This window comes from Myotis brandtii, unplaced genomic scaffold (assembly GCF_000412655.1).
Source record: "Myotis brandtii unplaced genomic scaffold, ASM41265v1 scaffold59, whole genome shotgun sequence".
NCBI classification, from domain to species: domain Eukaryota; kingdom Metazoa; phylum Chordata; class Mammalia; order Chiroptera; family Vespertilionidae; genus Myotis; species Myotis brandtii.
This window is the reverse complement of record NW_005370223.1, coordinates 1,640,306-1,647,757: the sequence shown is the minus strand read 5'-3', so window position 1 is coordinate 1,647,757 and position 7,452 is coordinate 1,640,306. Positions and strand designations below refer to the sequence as shown.

The 7,452-nt window shown below is 40.9% G+C and overlaps 1 long non-coding RNA gene across 1 annotated transcript in view; it reads right to left on the bottom strand.

The window, feature by feature from the left end:
* Window positions 1-5,999: 5,999 nt before the first annotated feature.
* LOC106728321 overlaps window positions 6,000-7,452 on the bottom strand; it is a 247,245-nt gene continuing 245,792 nt past the window's right edge. Inside the window, exon 3 of the long non-coding RNA XR_001364619.1 lies at window positions 6,000-6,277. This is a non-coding gene — a long non-coding RNA (uncharacterized LOC106728321). The remainder of the gene's footprint in view (window positions 6,278-7,452) is intronic.

Genomic DNA, 7,452 nt, shown 5'->3' with positions numbered 1-7,452 from the left:
CATTAACATTTAGGTTCAGTTCTATTTGAATTTTGGTTTGGAGTAGAATTTAGTTTGATGGACATATTCAGGAGGCAGCCAATAGCTACAAGAATGCACTGTGCCTGTTTCCATCAAAAATATTTCCAATGTCACCTCAATAAATTCAATAAAAATTAAACAACAACAACAAACCATTTCCACAGCCCTCTTTACTGAACCTGTAAGATATCTGGTTCTCTTTAAGTTGGCTGTCCTGAGATGGAATAATAATGCTAAACATAGTAGTGAGTAGTGATTTTGCAACACTGACAAATGATCCTATTTTGCTGAATAAATTTATATTCTCACAAATTCATAAATTTAGTCACACATTTATTTTAAAGGATTGTACATCACAGATGGATGGAATTTGGGGGTCCCATGCTTCTTATACTTGTCTTGTTCCTGTTGTAATTATGTAAATAGTGTGTGATTGTGACACTGTTTTGAATATGGATAATATCACACTCGTAAGTTATTTTTGATTTTAAAGATTTTTCTATCCTGAAGTTCAATTTCATTATATTTAGGGTCCAAAGTGATTTTGGGGGAAATCGGTCTCCATTTTATGATAAAATGTAATAGACAAAATATTATGGAAATATGTTTTTAGCCAACTTAATAGGGACATGTCTATTCTATTAAGAAAGGAAAGCCTAAATTAAGATTTTGTTTTGTAATGGGATAGTAGTTGTTGATTTTAGGACATTAATTAGAAAGTTGGAACCTGAGAGTATAGGGTGAATCAGTCTTTGTGAAATAATAATTGTAGTAACATTTATTGGGCACAGAGTGTGTGCTAACTACCCCTCACCTGTCATACAGGTACTATAATCATTTCCATTAAATAGCTGAGAAAACAAAGTTTAGAAGACTAACGTAACTTGTCCAAGGTGCGCCAGTTAGCAGGAATCAGAATCTGAACCTATACTAATCCATAATTCAATCACTTAAGCATCATCGCAAATTTGCAGGTAGTTAGGAATGGGGTGCAAATATAAAGATCAAGGCAACGCAGAAATGCAGACACCAAGCAGACAAGCAAAATTGAGGGCATGTGCAGCAACCAAGAGTCAAGAGAAGTCAAAGGTCAGAACCTTTTCATGTGGATGAAAGCCAGAGAGGGGGGAAAACTAGTCTGATGATTTAAAAAAAAAGTAAACTTAGCTAGACAAACAAGGGGCTAGAACAACTGTAAGACCTCAGCCACAAAGGACTCTTGATTGAAAGGCATCTTCCATTTTCACCACATGTTATCAGCCAAGATAGGAACCAACTTAATATTGGGCTTATTAAGCCTAATCATAGAAGAAAGTGGGTCCACCCTGCTAGAGTAGATGTGTGAGGTCAGAGATAAGAACAGGTTTAAAATAATCTTGGGGAAGGAGTGGGGGCAAAGAACCTTTTACTTTGTTACATGTCATCGTGTTAAATTCCCTATTCCAAGCAAGAATTTATTTTATAGCATCGCTGATGCGGTTATTCAAATCTCTGCTTGGACATTTCCAGGGATGGTGGGCTCACCACCTTCTAGCCAGACACATCCTTTTGCTGCATTCTAATTGCTGGAATGCTCTTTCTTGTCAGGGCCCAGAATTTTATCTATATGGCTTCTCTCCATTGTCCTGCCCCTGTCTCTGTGAACGCTCAAGAAGACATCTTTTTGTTCTCTCCATGAAAATCTATGAGGTGAAAATATTGAAAAATACCTAAAAAACAAATTCTTCAGAGGTAAAACAAAAACAAACAAACAAGCAAACAAATCAAAAGCATACCAAGAAGAGAACGCTGGGTGGGAAAGATGCCATGCCCAACCATTTTCAATTTCACCCCACCCCAGGGCAAGTTCACCCTCGCAGATACCACTACATACTGTCTCGAGCAATGCTGTGCAGGCTTTGCAGAACCACAAAGACCTAACAGTGCTTTCTTATTCCCATTAGAGAGAGAGAGAGAGAGAGAGAGAGAGAGGAGAAAATAAAAAAGAAAAGTACAAACAAATATCATGAACATATAATCAATGGACACCAGCCACAGATTTGCCTGGCATTTCCTCCCAACCAGGGTGCCTCCTTCTCTGTGCTCTAAGGATGGGGAGGGGAGGCCGCAAGGAAATCACACCTTCCCTTTGAAGGAAGTAGCAGTGTCACATCATGTGTTGGGGGTGTTTTTGTCCCAGTAGGTGGTAGGAATGAAAATGGTAATTACTTGTGCTGAGAAAGGAGAAGAATCAACCATTTTAAAGCACCTTCTATGACCTCTTTTTTTTCTTAAGATGTGTTTTTATTAATTTCACAGAGAGGAAGAGAGAGAGAGAGAGAGAGCGAGAGAGAGAGAGAGAGAGAGAGAGAGAAAGAGGGAATCATCAATTGGGTGTCTTCTGCATGCCCCCTACTGGGGATCAAGCCCGCAACTCTGACATGTGCCCTGACAGGGAATCGAACCATGACCTCTTGGTTCATGGGTCGATGCTTAACCACTGAGCCATACTAGCCCGTTTATGGTCTCTTAATTTGCACAATAACCTAGTAAGGAAGCAGGCATTATGAAATGCCTGCTTTAAGGGTGGGAAAAAAACTGAGGTTCATAGCTAGTATTAATAATAGTAGTAAATATAATTAAAATATAATAAAAATAGAGGTGACATAATTTATTGAGTGACTTCTTTCGTGTATTGTGTTAGTAGTTACATATAGCAGTTGCTTAACATATTCTTTTCATTCACTGAACCAACAGATATTATGTAACTTATAGCCAGCGTGTGGCCAAACTGAAATATAAATGCAATCAAATTTCAGTGTATACAGATTGAAGGCCTATAGATAAACCAGGCATATGCTAAGCACTGCATTTGATTAACAAAATATAATCTCACTTTCAAGGAATTTACCACCCAGTAGCTGAGACCAGCAACTAATAAGCAATTGCAATATTGCATGATGATGTGATGTCATGTCAGTGCGAAAGGCCACGTTTCTTCTCCTCCGACAGTTAGAAACATGCTCATGGTTCCTCAGGCCAGGCTCCAAGGAAGTTTCCTTTTTAAAGTCACTGCACCACTACAGTCCTGCTCACCCTGCTCAGTGTCATCCCAGGAGAGAACAGAGTGGCCATGGAGGTGGCAGCGTGGTACCTGGGAGTGGAAGGCGTGGACTTGGAAGTGGCTGCTTGGCCACGTGCGCGTGCAGGGGCTTCCAGACAGCTGAGCTCTCCCAGGGAACTGCTTGCCAAGGTCTGAGTGAGCCTTTCCATAGGGCACTGGAGAGTTGGCTGGGCCTGGGAGCGGGGTGGGGGCCAGTGGAGGAAACTGGCGTGCTGTGGTTCACAAAGACAGAAACATAAATTTTTTTTATTAAAACAATCTTGAAATTGTTGGCAAGCTCATAAAAAGAATTGGTTAGAGCCGTCTTGGGGCAGCTTTTCTTTGAGTTCAGTTTATTAATGTAGGTTTTTACATGGCTTTTTATTAAGAAACATATGGTACTTTAGGCCATTTAACACCAAGGAAAAAGCTTCATAAAGAAACATTCTGAACACCAATATAATATAAATGTGTACTGCTACATTTTAGAGAAAAGCAAGTTATTGGAGGATTTGTGAACAATTTCTAATGTTCATTGACAAGATATTTTATCTTTATTTAGAAATACATGCACGAAGCCTCTCAGATAGAGAAAGAAGAATCTGGGTAGAAAAGGGTGTGTGTGTTGACGGATGATGGACATTTGAATATATATATATATATTCCTCCCTCCCCCCAAATTATTGACCCTTTGAGGTGTTTTGCTAAAGCAGCTGGGGAGGATATCTTATGTAGCTTGAATTTCGGCAAGATCCCATAAAATGAGATCCTTCAAAAACTATTCCCTACAAAGAAATGCAAGCGGATTAGAACAAGAGCCTTCAGGTTGACCTTATTTGCCCACTTTCTCCCCTCCTTGCTGGGTCCTGGTTCAGAGTGCCAGACTCAGAGGCAAGAGAATTCTCAAAGGAACAGTCCCCAACCTGAACAGAACATCTCCTGGAAATATGCCCCTCTTACCTTCTGTTCTATCTGGGATTCACTACCAATGTCGCAGCTGATACCCATCCTGCCACCCATCCTGGAGGCGGTCATCCAGGAACATATGCCAGAGACTGGAACTATGAACACTAACCCCAAAGACAGCACGCGGCTGATCACGGGCTACTAATTGGAGGGCTGGAGTGGAGGCCAATGGAGTCACAGCCGAACAAGGGTCACTTAGGTGGCAATTTGTGCCAGGAAAGCCCTATATCAGTGGTTCTCAGCTGGGAGAGTTTGTGCCTCTCAAGGGCATTGGCAATATGAGGAGACATTTTTGAATGTCACAACTGAGGGGGGGCGGGGGTGTTACTGGTGTCTAGTGGGAAGAGGTCAAGAATGCTGGTGCCCTAACCAGTTTGGCTCAGTGGATAGAGCGTCAGCCTGCGGACTCAAGGGTCCCAGGTTCGAATCCAGTCAAGGGCATGTACCTTGGTTGTGGGCACATCCTCAGTAGGGAGTGTGCAGGAGGCAGCTGATCGATGTTTCTCTCTCATCAATGTTTCCAACTCTCTATCCCTCTCCCTTCCTCGCTGTAAAAAAAAAAATCAATAAAATATATATATATTTTTAAAATGCTGGTAAATATTCTAGAATGCATAGGATAACCCCGACCACAAAAACTTGCCTAGTCCCAAATGAGGTAACCTGCCCTGAATCAATGCAAGGAGATGCCTGCTGGCTATTGGATTGGTGTACAAGGAAGCAGGGGTGCTGTTTTCATTTTTCTGCTCTATCTAGAGAGTACTAGAAACTCACCTTGAGCACACATGAGAGTCCTAAGGCACTAAGTCAACTCTATTCATCTTGCTGTGGGGATAGGTAGTATAGACTTCTCAGCTACAGGCATCCCTTGTTTTAATACTCTTCTCTTTATTGCGCTTCACAATAAATTGAAGGTTTGTGGCAACTTGTGTCAAACAAGTCTATCACTACCACTTTCCCAACAGCATTTCCTCACTTTGTGTCTCTGTGTCACATTCCGGTAATTCATACAGTATTTCAAGCTTTTAGATTATTATTATATTTGTTGTGATGATCTGTGATCAGTGATCTTTGATGTTATGACTGTGATTGTTTGGGGGTGCCACAAACTGCTCCCATATATGTGACAAACTTAATCAATAAATGTGTGTGTTCTGGCTGCTCCACTGACCAACTGTTCTACCATCTCTCACCCGGTCCTCTGGCCTCGCTATTTCCTGAGACACAAGTATATTAAAATTAGGCCAATTAATAACTCTACACTGGCCACCAAGTGCTCAAATGAAAGGAAGAATTTCATGTCTTACTTTAAATCGATAGCTAGAAATGATTATGCTTAGTGAGGAAGGCATATCAAAAGCCAAGATAGGTTGAAAGGTAGACCTCTTGCCAAACAGTTAGCCAAGTTGTGAATGCGAAGGAAGAGTTCTTGACAGGAATTAAAAAGTGCTACTTGCAGTGAACACACAAATAACAAGAAATCAAAACAGCCTTATTGCTGATACAGAGAAAGTGGTTTGGATAGAGGATCAAACCAACCACAACATTTCCTTAAGTGAAAGCCTAGTTCAGAGAACAAAGCCCCAACTCTCTTTCATTCTAGGAAGGCCGAGAGAGGTGAGGAAGCTGTGGGGGAAAAATTAAAGTGAGCAAAGGTTGGTTCATGAGGTTTACAGAAAGAATTTATCTTCATAAAAATTACAAGGTCAAGTAGCAAGTATTGATGTAAAAGCTACAGCAAGTTATCCAGATCTAGCTAAGATAGTTAATAAAGGTGGCCACCCTAAACAGTAGATTTTCAATGTAGACGTAACAGCCTTATAATGGAATAAGATGCCACCTAGGACTTTTATAGCTAGAGAGAAGTCAATGCCTGACTTGAAAACTTCAAAGGACAGGCTACCTCTTTTGTTAGGGGCTAATGCAGCTGGTGACTTTAAGTTGAAGCCAGTGTTCATTAACCATTCTGAAGATCCTAGGGCTCTTAAAAATTACGCTCAATCTACTACTCAGCCTATGCTCTTTAAGTAGAACAACATCCCAGATGAGTGGAGGACAGGGCCAGGACAGGACCTGGTACAGGACTTCCTCTGGTCAGCTATTGCTCTCCCACAAGTTCAACCATTGTGGCCATAGTACAAGGTGTTCTGTTGCTTCTCTGGTTAACTGGTGGGGTTGGCACTCCTGTCATCAGGGAATAAACATGACCTGGGAAAGAGGAGAGTAAATACTCAGTTTACACCAAGCTCAGATTTTGATTGATATAATCTAGCAATAAAGCTCACAAATATTCATTCAGCTTCTGCTATGAACAAGACACTATCCTGGATCCTGCCCTAAAAAACTCATTCTATAATAGGAGAGACAGACATATCTCCCACTGTATAGAATATAACTATATAATAAAAAACAGATTGTCCTGAGTGCTGTAATAGAGGTACTACAAATCAAGTGTAATGGGGACAATGGGGGGTCAGAAAAGAAATTTTTTCCAACTGGAGGCATGTGGGAAGACCCCAGAGAGAAAGTGACGTTTGTACAGAACAATGAAAGATGGTAGGACTTGGACAGATGGAGAGATTAGCCTGTGCCCAGAGCTAAAAAGTCCATGGGCTGCTTGAGAAGTCACAATTAATGTGGTGTAATTGAAGCAGACAAAACTTTAAGGGGAGCTGTAATGAAGACTAGAAAAGGTATTTAGAATTGAGCACAGAGGACATGAGTACCAAGGTGAGGAGTTTGTATGTTATCTTATCTGTGGCAGCAAACTGTTTGAAGGTATTTGAGCAGGGGAATGATATGAGCAGCTCTTTCCTTCAGAGAACATTTTCTTAGTAGTATGTAAGATAGAATGGAGAGATGGGAGGCTGAGCAACCAGGCAGGGAACTTTCAAAACAATTGACTTTTTTTTTCTCCTTTCTATAGAGACATTGAGGATGAAGCTGGAAGGCTAGGCCATGTTTGAGAAGCTGGCAGAACAGGGTAGCAGGCAAGAGCTGAGGCTCAGGAACTCTGTGCTCACATCCAAATCCTGACTCTGCTGCTTGATAACAGTTTGATCTTGGGCGACTTGCTTAAGACTCTTTGTTTCTCAGTTTTCTCATGTGAAAACTGTGACTAATAAACAGAACAGTCCTTACAAGATTGTTGTTATGAGTTTTGAGGGTGTTACAGACAAACACTTAGGAAAGAAGTAGAACCGATGATTAAATTTTCAGGAATTTTGGAAGCTGGTTGACATCACATTGGTAGCTTGAAATAAGCTGTGGTTGGGATAAGTATTTACACCATGGAAATGGGCAAGTGCTAAAAATCAAAGACGGAGAGTTGGAATCCATCTTTATCTATAAAATGGGGCAATAATGGCACCCCTTTTGCAGGA